The following is a 16,718-nucleotide window of genomic DNA, read 5'->3' on the forward strand; positions in this document are numbered from 1 at the left end:
TGACAGCTCACAAAGCTCACACTGATGACAGGGCGACCGTTAGGAACGACAGAGGCAGCCATTCCTTCTTCCGTGGAGCAAATCGTGCAGCTCTGGAAGGGACCTCTGCTGTTTTTCAGCGCAGCCAACCCGCGGAAATGATAACACTCTAGCAGTCCCAAGAGACTTTCTATTCTACTGGGCCCTGTTAATTATTTTAAAAAACACTTAGCATTACATTTAAATAAAGGGCGTTTACAAACTTTTAATTTTAATTTTTTAGGTGAAAGAAGAAAGGGGTTAGGGCTTAAAACTCATGACCTGATTCAGACTTTTCATGCCAGTTTCAGCTGCCAGATGTGGGCACAGGGCCCTGGGTGTGCCATCCAACCTCTCAAGCGGACAAGGTCTTGGTGTCCCAAGAGGGGCTATTTAGCTTTCCGACATGAGATTCTTCTTTGCGACTGCTCGATTAAACTAGCATCAGTGAATATGCTGGGACAGGTTGCACAGAAGTTTATTCTAATAGGTATTTCAGTGTGGAAACAAATTTTGTTGTCAAGGACAACAGGAGTCTTCTCTACAGAAATTCTCAGAGACAGTAAAATGTGTGTGTGAAACGTGACCATAGAGGCAGAGAAAAGAATTTAGTGTTTACCAAACCTTATTTGTAGCACAACATCTTTTTCTTTTTCCAGAAACATTTCTCAAGTACAGAGTTAGGTGGGCCCTGTTCAGATTATTTTTCTCGAGGAAGAGATAACACATCCCTAAAGGGAAAAACAGTTTGACTTATTTCCACTTTTATAAAACTCAAAGCCTAGAATATATACTGTACATTTAAGTTAAAACATTATATACTAAATTTAACATTTACATAACAAAATTAATATCCACAATGTGGTGTATTTTTGTGCATTAAGAGTTAGAAAACAACACCAACTTTTCAAAGTAAAACAAGGTAATTCAGAGTCTACATTTAAACACATACTTGATTTTTCATTTCATTGACTTGGTTTAGGTTTAGCAGTAAAAGGGAGAAGTAGGGTTTAGCAGTGCTAGAACCTGCTTCTCATTGGTTTGTTCTGTTTAATGAGGAATATGCAGGTGTCAGATGGGTAGCAATAAAGAGATATTTTCCATCTTTTCCTGCTGTGTTTGCTTAATTAGGGTTGATGTATCCAGATGTTATCTATTGGCGTGTAGGAAGTTTCACACAATACTGAGGAAGCACATTCATTTTACAGTATTCCTTAATTGATGTATTTCATTTAAACCTCCTCCCCCAAACTCTACCAAATTATTATATAGAATGTTGTGATTCAGTATTTTAACAACTGGCAGACTCTAGAACCCAATGTTTTGTATAAACCAATAGAAAAATGTATTAGACAAAAAAACCAGCTGATCATCCATTGTACCAATGGGTGTTTGGAAGAAACCTCATAAAAATTCAGTTGAGGTTGTGTATTAGGCAGTATAAATCAAGAGGAAATAATTTTTCTTCCTAAGAAAACATGAAAGGTGAGTAAAAATGACAATCTGGATTAGAAATGTAAGAACTTAAAGATGTCCTGGCAAAGTAACATCTATCAACTGTCAGGTTTTAATACATTTTTAATGTCTTGGGCCATCTGTGATCTCATGATAAAAGGAAATGGGCCACATAGCTTTTAAGTAAACCACTTATTTTATGACACAGTGTATATTTTAAGCACAGTATTATCACAAATCTATTTTAATAATCATATTCATGTAATTCCTAAAATGTAAAGGATGTATAGGTTTCATATTTTATTACTTATCTTTTAACTTTAAAAAGATAAGTTTACACAAATTTTCATGCAGACAAAAACTGTGGCTTTCCAGGGATTTTTAGAATGATTATTTCAGTGGATATAATCATCAAGGGAGAAAGCGATGCATAAAATTACCAAAATGTACCACTTTGGACCTCACAGAAAACCATGCGATCTCTGATCCATAGATACTAAGCTTCGTGTTCAATTTGCTAATTCTTTGTAGAAACATGCAGCTGCCTGTGTGCATGGCCATTGGTTTCATTTTTAAGGCATTGAAACGTCCGAAACTGATGAACCAGACACCATCCATGCAATGCTTAACTTCATTTAATAATTATTCATTGAGAATTGGTTATGCAACTTAACAGTTATGGAAATTAAGCTATCTTAATGATGAGACAGGTGATAGATGATTTTGGGTGGCAGACTCATATTTCTGAGTAGTTTATCACTGCCTGCAGTGATAGGCACAAATTTTCAACATGATACTCACCAGCTTCTTCTTCTTCTTTTTTTAAAGAGATTTTATTTATTTATCTTTAGAGGGGAAAGGAAAGGAAGGAGAGAAGGAGAGAAATATCAATGTATGGTTGCCTCTCATGAGTCCCCTGCTGGGAACTAGCCTGCAACCCAGGCATGTGCCCTGACTGGGAATTGAACCACAATCATGTGGTTTGCAGGCCCACGCTCAATCCACTGAGCTACACCAGCCAGGGCTCACCAACTTCTTCTTCAAGCAATGAAACTTGCAATATACTTCTGCAGTTGGTTACACATTAATTGAAGCCCACATGAGAAGGTAGATACCATCTCTCTTTGATTCTCAGTATGGATATTCACTTGTATTCTTTTTTATCAATTGTGAGAGAGACTCATCCAACATTTCATTTACTTGATAAGTTGCAGTGATATCTGTGGGCCTCCGATACCCTTTCTGCTTCTTGGTGAAAACATCTGTATCTACTGCCCATTCAGAGAGGAAGTCCTGGAGGTAGTCACCACTCTGGCAAACACACAAGATTACCCCAGCCCAGTAAATAAATCAGAAATCCCTTCTGCCAAATGCCTATGAGTGTTAATTCAGTCAGAAGATTCTAGCCTAAAGAAGGGAAACCATGTTTGGAATTACTTTATATAGTATCAATTAACTGTATAATGTGGCTGGAAGCCCATAAAAATCTGTTTAAAGAATGATGTAGTTAGGTAAGCACATTGTGTCCAAACAAAAATTTAAGACAGTCCAGTAATCTTTTAACATCAGTGAAGTGGATTATACCATCTTTACTCAAAATCTATGTAGCTGTTCTCACCAGGGACAGTGACATGGTGAAATGTCTTCAGAAGCATTACTGTGTGCACCTGCTCCTGGATGAAACTTACCGGTTGTTCAAGTGCCAACTCCTCTGTAAAGGTGCGCTTTTCATCATGCTCACATATTATGTGATGTATAATTTAAAATATAGGACTTATTGTACCAAATTTTGATTATTGCTTTGGCTGTTCACAATCACACTGTGAATTATTTAAGAGAAAGCCTGACTCCTAATATTTTGTCTGTTTTGGATTTCAGCAATAAACACAGTGCCTGGTACATAGAAGGTGGCTATTTATGTAAATGAGCAAAACAAAAAGATGTATAGGGGTGAAGGGTCTACTGTCAATTGCAATCATAAAAGGGGGAGCATCTAATAACAAAGTTTTCAAAAATGTATGGCAAAGTTGAAAGGGTTAAAGGGGAAGCTAAGTAATAGATACGGAGGAAGTAAGTGATAGATTAAAATTACTGAACATAATATTAGCAAACTGATCATAGCCATATGTACAAATGTTAATAACATGATCAAGTAAGTATTGTTTATCACAGGAATACACATGTGATTTATCATGTGAAAGTCAATCCAATCTTGTTAAGAGAATAAAGAACAGAAAGCATAAAATCATTTCCATAAATGTACAAAAGCTTTTGGAAAAAAAGCCTCATACCCATTCATAATAGTAAAATTATCACTAAACTAAGGAAAGAGGTAATCTTTCTCAGTATGATAAAGGCCATCATGAAAAACATCTCAATATCTAACATGGTTAATAATGGTGGAATATTTACCACTTGCTCTTAGGGTCAGGAACAAGGTCAATGCTCCCTCTTCCCATGTATGCTCACTATTGTATTGGAGCTTAGCCATTACCACATGTAAAAAACTAAATGTTAGAATGCGGGAAAAGGAAAAAGGAAAACTGTTTATTTGCATATGACATAATTGTTTACATAGAAATTGCTAAGGAATCTGCAAAATAATTGTTAGAACTAGTAAGTTTATTTGTAAAATTTCAGGATACAAGGCTACTATACAAAAATTAAAAAAAACTTTTTATAAACTAGCAGCAGAAAATTAGAAAAAATTAATTAAGTTGTTGCAATTCAGTAGTATCAGAGAACATAAAATTCTTAATTAATAAATTTAATAATGATTTGCAAGACCTCTGCAATAAACATAATATAACACAGCTTATAGAAATTTTTACAAAGACTTAAATAATCCACGTTTACAGATCAGAAGACCTAATGTCTGCCATTTTTTTTGACATTCCATTTGCTTTTTTAGTTGTATTTTTTTGTTACCATTTAGTGCCCTGATACCCTGTCCCCCTGCAATCACCACACTGTTGTCCACGTCCATGAGAGTTTTTCTTGCTGATCCAGGTCTCCACCCCATATTCTCCCCACACTCAGCTGTCATCCTGCTCTCTATCCATGCATCTGTTTCTATTTTGCTTGTTAGTTCAGTTTGCTCATTAGATTCCCCCATGAATGAAATCATATGGTACTTGTCTTTCTCTGACTGGCTCATTTCACTTAGCATAATGTTCTCCAGGTCCATCCATGCTGTTGCAAAGGGTAAAATTTTCTTCTTTTATGGCAAGTAGTATTCCATTGTGTAAATGGCACATAGTTGTTTCATCCACTCATCTACTGATGGACACTGGGGCTGCTTCCATTCAACTAATAGATTCTTCTATACAATCTCAATGATAGGAGCAGAACTTTTTTTAAGATATTGATGTTAATTCTAAAGTTAATTTTGAAATTCAAGAGACCTGAATATCCCAAGAAATCTTAAAAAAATAACAGAGTTGAAGAGTTCATCTATCTGACTTAACACTTATTTTGAAGCTGAAGTAATTGAAACTATTTTACTGGTATAATAAATAACAAATAAATAAAATTTAAAAGATAATTCAGAAATAAATCCAAACTTATAATTTCATGTTTTTAATATAAAAATTCCAAAGTAATTCAATGGGGGCATTAAAATTTATTAAACAAATGTTGCTGGATATCTATACAGAAAAAAATAAATATCAAACTTGACCTCAGGTAATACACAAAATATACATAAATAAGAACTATTTAAGATGCTTCCCAAATCTAAACACACAAGTTAAAATCAGAAACCTTTAAAATAACAAATGGGACTTCATCAAAACTATTATCATTTACTCAAAAAAGACACAGTTAGGAACAGAACTAGGCAAGCTACAGGGAAAATTGTTACAAATCATATCTGTTACAAGGACTGGTATCCGGATTTATAAAAACCTCTACAACACAACAAACTGAGTTAAAAAAATCAATAAAGTACGTAAAAGTTTTTCACAGAAAATTTTACAAAACACCATCTATGAATGGAAAAAAACACATGAGAAAATGTTCACAGTCTTTATCAAGACTTAAATTTATCAAATGTTCACAGTTCCTTTATCAAGGAACTTAAAATCAGAATCAAGATTCGAGACCCTCCACATTAGTTCCCTTGGAAGGACCAAGAGCACCCAACGTGGTCTGTTGTGGTGCGACTGGAAATGTCGCACGTTGTTGGTTAGAGGGAAAAATGACACAGTCACTTTGGAAAATACTGAAAGTTTCTTATAAAGTAAAAAAATATACTTCAGTTTTTCCAGATTTTTACCTAAGAGAAACTGAAACACATATGCACAAAAACATTTTGTACAAGGTTTGTAAAAACTCTGTTCATAATAAACAAAACTAGAAACATTCCAGGAGGGTGGATAAATAAGCTATTTATATACAGCTATATTAATCTCTCTATATACAGGTATACATACCAGCTATATATACAGGTATATTTATACAACAGAACACAAACATACAGATATGTTCTATATGTATAATCTATATATATATTATATTAATGATATAATGTTCTATATGATGTAATGTTTAAAATTATAATCATACAATTGTAGATTATAGCATATGTTATATATAATTACATATTAATTATATACAACATATTACTTATATATAACATGTTAATATATGATTAATTAATATATATTAATCTATATATACAGGTATATATGCCAGCTATATATACAGGTATATTTATACAACAGAACACTATTTTGCCATACTAAAGAATGAATTTCTAACATGCTACAATGTGGCTGGATCTATGGAAAACTTTCTGAAAATAAGAAAATCTTTCACAGAAGGATATATTGTATCAGGTTGCATTTATATTACAGTTCTGGAACTGGCAAAACTAACCTATGATGCATGTCTCTGATGATTAGTGGCATTGAGCATCTTTTCATATGTCTATTGGCCATCTGTATGCCCTTTTTGGAGAAGTGTCTATTCAAGTCCTTTATGCATTTAAAAAAATTGGATTGTTTGCTTCTTTGGTGTTGAGTTTTGTAAGTTCTTTTAAAATTTTTGACATTAACCTCTTACCAGGTGTATCAGTAAATATGTTCTCCCATTCAATGGGTTGTTTTTTCCTTTTGTTGATGGATTCTTTTGCCATGAAATACTTTTTAGTTTGAAGTAGTCTCTTTAGTTTATTTTATCTTTTATTTCTCTTGTCCAAAGAGGTACATCAGAAAAACTATTGCTAGTAGCAATGTCCCACATTTTGCTGGCTATTTTTCTAGGATTTTTGTAGTTTTGAGTTTAACATTTAAGTCTTTAGTTTATTTTGAATTTATTCTTGTGTGTGGTGTAAGAAGGTGGTCTAGTTTCACAAATTTTTTGCACGCATCTATTCAATTTTCTCAACACCATTTGTTGAAGAAACTATCGTTAGCCCATTGTATGTTTTTGCGTGTTCTTTTCTTAATAACAAAATCTGAAATTTTCTTTTTTATATCTCTTTTATTGTTTCTTTTAAAAATATTTTATTATTTATTTATCTTTAGAGGGGAAGGGAAGGAGAGAGGAAGAGAAACATCAATGTATGGTTGCTTCTTGTGCATCCCCTGCTGGGAACTGGCCCCTGCCAGGAACTGGCCTGCAACCCAGGCATGTGCCCTAACTGGGAATTGAACCACGATCATCTGGTTCACAGGCCTGTGCTCAATCCACTGAGCTACACCAGCCAGGGCTGAAATTTTCTAGAATAAAGGTTCAAGGTGGAGAATGATTTCATTAACTGAGCTGCAGAAGCTCATTGTAGGTTCCTTTTAATTGGTTTATTTGGTTTTGTTTTTGTTCTCATGCTAGAAAGACACAATCTGGAATGCTTACTTTCTCACATTTTTCTTTATTCTTCTTTCTTCTAAAACTCTTTGAGTTATGTTATTATATTCAAATTGTTGTGGTTTATAACATCTACTTTCCATCTCACATTCATAATTCTCCTTGTGACACTTCAATGTCAATTAATGGAAACACATTTCTACTTATTCCTTGTTTGGGAAATGTTGTCCTTAATTTTTTTTTCAAAATTGCTCATGGTAGCTATAATTTCTGAGTTGATAGAACTCTGGAAATATTTGCCTTTTGCTAAATATGTTCTCTAGCTCTTACTTAAAAATAGAGAAAAACCATGGAATGTGTATTTACTAATGTCATTGTAACATTCTACTGTTTTGAACTGATGCATGATGGGGCATAGAAGCTTAGATTCAGTCTCATTGTTACCCTTTTGCAGAATATTTAACTTTTTGTTTCCATATTATTGCTTTGGGATTCATAATGATTTTTATTTTACTTTTGACACCTGGTTAATATCATAAGTCACGACTCAGTATAGATAACTGTGCAGCAATTGTGTGAGAGATTGGGGCATCTTTCACTTTGTAGAGTTGAGATTTCTTTTATTTTAAGCAAGTTTCTTTGAGTTATATCTTTTGGTCTCATTTATTTTGTATTCATTAAGGATATCAGTTAAGCATCTATTAAATCTCTTTTATTTGTGTCTTTCTGTGCATCTCATATACTTCCTTATTCTTCTCCTTTAGGCCTCTTTTCAGATGAAGTACCCATTCTCATTTTCCTGAGAAAATGGGAATGAAGAAGCTTTCAGATAGTTTTATATTTTAATTAGACTTCTTTCATGAGTTCTGCCTACTTATTTTTAAAATCTCTTTATGCTGATTTCTAATTTCCTACTTAAGTCTTTGTTTTGAGTTCTGTTTACAGAGGCTATTTTTATCACTTTTGACTGTGAGAATTTGATTAATGAGTGTGTTTGAGTCAATGGCAAAGTATGCTTTTTCCTTAAAAGGTGCCTTAATTTTTATATTTTCTGCTCACAATCATTTTTTTCCTTAAAGAATATTGAAAAGCTTCAAGTCTATTTTCTGTTTCATTATTTGTGTTTGAATGAGAGGAGTTCTTATTGGAACAGATATCTAAAAAATAATAATGTACAGGAAGGCCTGCAGGGAGATCCCAAGCCTTCAGTTAAAACCCAGTGTAACCTGGGTATGTGTGCGTGTGTGTTTGTGTGAGGGGTAGGAGAGGGATGGATGGGAGATCATGGAGACACAGATATTCTTCTGCTGTGTTCATTCATGTCACCTAAAAGATGAATGCTTGGCACCCAACGCACATAAAAATAAGTAAGAATTGACTGAACAAAGAAGTGAGCTTTGATAAATTGCAGCTGACCGAGATTAGTACTGCAGTGCTATGCACCACCACCTGGGGGCTTCCTTGCCTTGTGTTTTGCAAAGTTGGCTCACCCAGAAATTTTCCAGGCTCATATGTACCTCCCTGAATATGCCATGCTATCCAACATGGTTCTGGGCAGTTCGCATAGCATTCTCTCTACCCAGATCTTGTTTCAAACAACAGGTCTTTGCTTTTGCCCTTCAGATGAGGATAAGGCCACCTACTAGGGAGCTTTCTTCTCTGAGATTTTACTGGGTTCTGTAGGCCAGGGATCCTCTCTCTTGTCCTCTACCCCTTGCCTGTATATTCAACATCCTTGGCGGTTCTTCTGCATAGATATTGTAGTTTTGATTATAAGTTTCCTTCTTTTTTATCCCCTCATAGTTTTCATTATTTTCAGATAGGAGGAGGGTAAATATATTTTCCTTTTTATCTTAAGGTGGCAATGACACTCCTTTCTCTCTTCTACATCCTTTTTGGCATGCAGTTTGGGGGTTATGTGGTTGTGCAGTCCAATATCACAGAGATTAGAAATATCAGTCCTGCTGTGTATACTGCTAAGAGAGAATTGACCTCAATACGTTGCCTTATCTAAATATTTTCAGCCAGAGTGTATTAAAATTAACTAGCCCCAAAGGAACAGCATTGCCGCAGTTGTCCCACATTTCTTACTTTATATCTAATCTAAGTACATTTGTATAGGTGTCAAGTAAATTACACTGGTGACTTACTCTTCCAGCTACCCTGAACAAGAGCAGAACTTAAACGAGATCATTAATGAGATTGTTCTAGAACCTGGTCTCTTGACAGGTTTCACGTGCTGGAAAGTTTTCCAGGCTCCAGTGCTCTGAGTCGTGGTGGCAGGTGTGAAATCACTGGGATTTCAGCCATTTGCTTAGTTTGTAAAAGGTGATCCCTCTATCTCACCGTTTAAGAAGCATAGAGGATCATGTACTTATCCAAAAATCATGGTTGCAGGTGGTAATTGTTGATGAAGTAGTCGACCTTATTGACTATGCTTCTTTGTGCCATTTACCAAGGGAAGAATTGTCCCTAAGCAGCAACACCGATGGTCTTTTCTTCATACCCCTGAATGGGAATGTGACTTTCATCCTATACTGTAACTTCTGTCACACTGTATTTTAAAATGTTGAAAAAATACTGGTTATGTGTCAGTGTATGTGGAAGCCCTGAGCAAAAGTGATAAGTCAGATTACAAAGAGCCATGCTTAATAGTTAGAGGTTTGATCTTTTCTGAAGACAACAGGAAGCTGATAGTTTGAAGCTCCTTTCTCAACTGACAGACTGGCATCTTAGAAATGGGTTGAACTGAAAGCGGTTTGTGGGTGAACTGGTGTAGAGTGAGGTTAAATGAGGTAAAGTACCACTGTGGACCTGTGAAAAATATATACTGTTGTTCTGAGTTAAGTGATGGCAACAGCGCTAATGAGTTAAAAAATAGATCCGAGATAACTAGACGTAGAATGAATTCCAAGTTTTTGGCTTTGATTACTAAAAATAGAGCAGTACCACTGACAGCAGATATAATCTGGCAGAAGAGTGAACACAGATTTAGCCTAATTAAGTTAGTGTAGCCAGTGGAACTCTGAGTGGGTGAAACTCTGCAATAGCCAGCCGGGCATATGAACTGGGGGCTCCTGGCAAATGTCAGGGATGGCCAGGTGATGGGCCCCTTTGGAGTCAGTGAAAACCCTGAGGGCTACAGAGAGTGAGAAATACAGGGTCAAAAGATGTAAGGGAAAGAAACCTGAGTATCCTGGGGAAAAGCTCTTAATTCCTATTAATACTTCCTAGAATAAAATTTTAAAATATACATACTATTTACTGAAAGTTGACTTCCAATAGTTTACAAGTAAGTAACTCTGGTAAAATTGATTTATAAATATTCATAAATGCAATACATTATGATATTTGGGTGAATCCTGTCTGGCAAACGTTGGGAAAGAGAAAAGTATTTTTGGTGGAGGGAAGAATGGCAGCAAATAAACACAGACAGGAATGTACTGGGAATTGTTCCAGAATGATTAATATTTTAATTGATTGTAATTTTGCTAACATACATAAAAAGAGAAGGAGATAAAGATGGCAAAACAGATTTGGACAAACCAATGGAATTTAAACTTTGTTATTTTGTCATAATTTTTTGCTAAACATGAATTGAAATAATTGTGTAATTCGTCTTGACAATTAATTTACATAGCTTGACACATAGGAGAGGAAAACCCTTTTTAGCATGTTATTCATTTCCATCTTAATACCACTATTTAAAAATCTTGGAAGTGAGTTATAATCTAAATTTACTTACATAGAAATTTTGCTTTGGCCAATATCATCATATTTATATTCAAAAGAAAATTGTGATTAGAATTTTATGCCTAGAGATTGATTGGTTCAGCACAGTGTATGATTTCCTCAAGACCACTGAAGCATCCCCAAAGCAATTTAGCTTATTTAAGACACTAATGTTTATAACACAAAATGAAATACATCTTGGCCACTTCTTCATTGGTTAACATTGAAATGTATGGAACTGTTATGAACTCCTTACACATTGTGCTTTAAAAATGCAGTTCTATGTTAGCATGTTTGAATAAATTGACTATGTACTATACTTATGGAACGAATAATCAGAATTCAGAGTGTCATACTTTCATTCTTGAAGCGTTGAAATGAGAAGCTTGATAGCAATAGATTTTATGACCCCAAAGGCTCTTTTTTATCTATTAGGTTATCACGGTTGTTCTATAATTAGTCCATCTGGAAAAGCATGTCATTTTAGCACAGAATATTAGACAGGCAGCATATTTGTTTGCACATTAAATCTTACATGGTCTGGAACAAAACCTAAGGCACAGCACGTTTGGGAAAAGGCACAATTGAATGAAATCAATGAAATGTACTAAATAGATATGGACACGCATTTTGAGTAGCATTAACATTTTATTTTAGATCACTTCTATACAATAAATAGAAAAATGTAAGAGAGAATTTTTGATTAAGCCATTTGTTACTGAAAGTGTATGATACAAACTTCTTATTACAGCATATATATATTTTCAAAGTAAGGATGAAATGTAAAGTTTCTGATAATTTTCAAAAATATTGCCATTATATTCTCAAGATCACTGTGTCCTATAGAATAAAATTGTGCAGCATAAATTAATTTATTTTTATAAATCTGTTGCTCATAATGTGCTGAAAATACAAACATTTTCATTAAGGTTAGAAATAGGAAATTATGCTGATCTAATTTAAAATAATATTTTAATTTTACATTAATAGATATTAAGCTATTATTTAACACTATTAAAATATTAACAATATAATAAAATTAGAAGAAATAGGAGGTAAACTATTAAACTGAAATTATAAGTGGTATAAAAATCAAGAAAATCCGCAAAATACTAACAATTAGTGACTTCAATAAATATGTAGATACAGGATAACAAACAAAAATATTAATATTTTTTTCAGAAATAACCATCATAACATGCAATAGCGTGTTTTTCTTTAAGCCTCAAGACCAACAAAAGCTGACCTGCCTTTCACAGTGTGTGTGTGTAAAATATCTGGAAACGTGCTTTAGGCTTAGAATATGTAATGTTATTGGGGGCTTTAAACACATTGGAAAGATGCCCCATTACAGAGATGTAAATTCTTTACAAATGATTATAGTAGTTAAATACAATTTTTAGACAATTTGCAACAGGACTTTTTGTGGGACTTGAAAAACTGATTCTAAAATTCTGTCGAAATTGTCAAGAATATAGGTATGTAGGGGCAGTGGAAGTTGTCATTTCAAATTTCAAGGCGTATCGTAAAGCTGTAAGCGCTGAAATTGAGTCATGCCAAAAAGAAATAGACAAATGTATGAACCACACGTAAACTTGACAAAAATCTATCTGTGTCTGTGAACTACAAATCCGGCGGAGGTGGTTTTGCAGATCAGTAGAGAGCAATCGGCTGCTCGGCCCCTGCTACTGGAATGATCTGCTGCGCACACCAGAAACACTAAACCACCTCGCTGCCCGGCCCCTGTGCACACCAAAGTGGAAATGGAGACAGCATCAAACATTTGCAACATCTCACACAAAACAGAAGAGAATGTAGTATTTTAATCTCAAGGCTGAAAAAGATAATCTAAACAGAGCATATGAAGCATAAACTTCAAAGAAAAATTTAGATATCTTTGAACAAAATCAAACATAACTTCCGTGTATGGCATTAATCATCAAATTGCGTGATGATGAAACAGACAATGACCATTCTTACAGAAAAGGACAGCGATACATTTACATATGTAAATGGTGCTATATTGATATGAGGGAAGACTGTGCAGAAAATCACGTAAATGAATAGATGTATATACGCACACATATGTACACATACATTCCGAATCATAGAGCAGAGCTACATTGAATAAAAACAGGAAAGTTGCATAATGATGCAAATAGTGGGATAGCATTTATATAATGTAGAGACAAAAACAATGATAATTTTTAAAAAATTTGTATTTCTGTATGTGTAAGCATATAAACTCGAACTAGAATTTGTAACTGCAGAGTGGGAAGAAAAATGAAACATAGTGGGGAGAAAATGACTTCAACTTTATAATATTTTCAAAAAAAAACTGTAAAAGGGCATTTTTTCTTTAAAAATTGTAACATGAAAGCGCTGGCTGAATGGCTCAGTTGGTTGAAGCATCGCCCTGTATACCAAAAGGTTTCAGATTCAATTTCTAGTCAGGCCGAACACTTAGGCTGAGGGTTTGATCCCCAGTCAGGGCGCATATTGGAGGCAACTGATTGATGTTTTCCTTTCACATCATTTCTCTCTCTCTCTCCCTGTACCATCCCTCCTCTCTCTCCTTTTCTCTCTCAAATCAATAAAAATATCTCCACATGATCATTTAAAAATTATAATGTGACAAAATGTGTACAAATATAAATTTAGAATTGTTAGTACTTAACAGTGTCTCCTTTTTGTGCTTTGTAGTATGTTTCCTAATATTTTCGAAAGACAGTCTTATCTGAGTGTTACAAAAAATAAATGAGTAAAAGAAGTGTTGGCATTTCTAGGACAGGAAGTCTCTGTGTCCTCTCCTCCAGAATTAGAATTTTTGCAGCTCTCCGGAACTATGGGGACTCTAATTCCTGTAGGATTAAAAGAAGGTTGTACCAGGCTCTTTGGGAAGAAAATTTGACCATGGTGTCTTCACAAACATTTCCAATATTCAACAGAAATGGGGAAATAAAAGGGCAAAATATAATTCAGCTCCTATTTATTGTGAAGTTGTTAGTTTCTAGGGAGAAATGCATTATTTCTTTCCTAAATTAAGGTATAATAAATTAAACTCTAAAATGTGTGGAATTTAATCCTCTTATGAAGGTGTGTCTGTGGTTCCCTATCTTTGAATCCATAAGAATTGGAGGCAAAGAAATGTGCACTTGGTGAGGTTTGGGGCCGACACATAGAGAAAAAAGAGGAAAACAAAGAAGAAAAAAAGTGTGGAATTTAATTGTTTGTGGTGATTCATTGAAGGAAACCCAGAAGTAGGGTATACATCTTCTTAGAATGCAGTAGAAGTTCCTAATTATATATTATTTTTCCATATTTAAAGTTTTTTCATATTTCATTTGCTAAGTTAGAGAAAAATGAAATCCTTTGAAGAACAACCTATCGTGTTATTGATATTTTTGGTAACGATTGTTTTGAGCATTGAGACCATGTGGTACCTTTGCTATGACATCAATTTCAGTTTTCTTTTATAATTTGGAACATTCTGGGTATTTACAATTAATTAAAACCAGACATTTAAGATTACAGATGTAGGCAAGAAAATGACTCACTGTTTTTGTCTCTAAATTAATGTGATGCCCCCAAATTTTGATACAGTGATGTGTGTGAGAAAAATGTTAACTTCAAAAAACCGTATTTATTATTCTTTAAAAACTCTTTTACTTTTAAGTGATTGAAAGCATTCTATTTTTACCTTTGATTATATAATTGAAAGATATGTCTGTTATATAACTGTCGATAGAGCACGTGTTTCTTATAGGAAAAGAACAGAAATGATTCACCTGAACATTTTGGATGGATTCACGCCCCAAATTAGCATGGCATATGGCTAAATGTGAATCATGCCTCTATACTTAATCAGTAGAGAGTGTCGTCTACCATCCTTGCAGGAAAAAGGAAAAAGCCATTCTTCTCTGGGGATTTGGCTGCCTAAAGTCAGTAAAGATTCCATCTTTTTTTTTTTTTTTGAATGAATCAGGTGATTGTGNCACGCCCCAAATTAGCATGGCATATGGCTAAATGTGAATCATGCCTCTATACTTAATCAGTAGAGAGTGTCGTCTACCATCCTTGCAGGAAAAAGGAAAAAGCCATTCTTCTCTGGGGATTTGGCTGCCTAAAGTCAGTAAAGATTCCATCTTTTTTTTTTTTTGAATGAATCAGGTGATTGTGTTTTTGGAGGATTTCAATTTAATTTCATAATCATGAGCATTCCTTTCCTTCCCTTCCCTTCCTTTATCTTTTCCTTCCCCTCTCTTCTCTTCCTCCTGTTCACTTTCTTCTTCTTTCTCCTTTTCTTCTACTTTCAAACATCTCTGGGTGGTGTTTAGTTGATCAGCCCCCAGTTCCACTACATGCAGTTGTTTTGCAGGTGCTACGCAGGGTCCCTGCATAGGTAGCTTCAAAAAGTACTTCGTACTGAGTTTGCATCTGTAAGTGTGCACCTCTTGTCCATTGGGGGAGAGTTTAACGTGCCTTGCTAAAGCTGCACCTAAATGAGAAAGTGAGGAGGTGCAGCAAATTTAGTGAAAACTGTTATTAATATGACAACTATTTTCTTCTTGAAGTAATCATTTGTATTTATCAAAAAGCTTAGTTTGCTATGTTATTTTTCCAAATATTTAAATACTTGCTTCACTTTAATATATATATATATATATACAATAAAGATAATTAGATGATGCTTTAATTAAAGTAAAGCTAAGTAATCAGGCATCTGCCATTGATCTATTTATCCAAAGCCTAGTTTATCTCTCAGTCTTTGTTATCATTTGGCTACTTTTTGTCCAGCATTTAGGGCTTATTTTCTCAACAAGGAGATGGCTACACACCAATAATGAATTCACTAATGAAGAGCTTCAAGGATCAATACAGTTTAAATTCCTTCTCAAGGGCTTGTCTAGAAGAAAAGATTCACAGAGAAATAATCCATTTTCTGAACAAAACTTGTTTCTAGTGATGGTACAGGTTCAATAAAATACTGACATAACCTAAGGAAAGATTTTCCAACATTACCAATTCTAGTGAGGACTGTCCTACTCCTCCAGAGATTTAAGGAAATTCTAACTTCATTTGTTGAGCTGTTCATCAAGAATAATCCCAGCATTTTTGTGGTAGATTAAATAATAGCCTCAAAGATGTCCGCATCCTACTCTCTGACACCTGTTACCCTGTACCACAGAGGAACTTTGCGGATGTGATAGAGTGTCTTCAGTTGAGATTATCCTGGATTATCCAAGTAGAGTCTGAATGCAATCTCAAGTGTGCTTAACTGAGAGAACCAGGGGAAGATCTGAATACAACCGGGTAGGAGACCATGTGACTGTGGACACAGAGATTGTAGGGAGGCAGCCAGAAGCCAAAGAACATGGTCAGACTCTAGAAATGAAAGAAAGAAGCTCCAGATTCTTGTCTTGAGCCTCTAGACAAAACAAGCTTTGTTAAAACCTCGACTTTAACTCAGTGAAACTGATTTTAGACTCTGGCCTCGGGAAGTGTAACACAATAAATTTGTGTGTTTTAACCCACTAAGTTTGTGCAAATCTCTTAAAGCATCTATATGAAACTAGTATAATATCATTTAAAATGTCCCCTTGTTAAAACTTTACATAACACTCTAAAGCAATGCAACTGCATCACACATGTATGAAACACTTTAATCATATGTCTACACTTCACTTATTTTGATAATTAATTTT

At 34.5% G+C, this 16,718-nt stretch overlaps 1 pseudogene; it reads left to right on the plus strand.

Annotated features, from left to right (window-relative positions):
- Window positions 1-14,096: 14,096 nt before the first annotated feature.
- LOC118998881 (uncharacterized) lies at window positions 14,097-14,195 on the plus strand (annotated as a pseudogene).
- The last annotated feature ends 2,523 nt before the right edge of the window (window positions 14,196-16,718 follow it).

Source organism: Sturnira hondurensis, unplaced genomic scaffold (genome assembly GCF_014824575.4).
Source record: "Sturnira hondurensis isolate 20B ecotype Veracruz unplaced genomic scaffold, ASM1482457v3 Scaffold0014384, whole genome shotgun sequence".
Lineage (NCBI taxonomy): Eukaryota > Metazoa > Chordata > Mammalia > Chiroptera > Phyllostomidae > Sturnira > Sturnira hondurensis.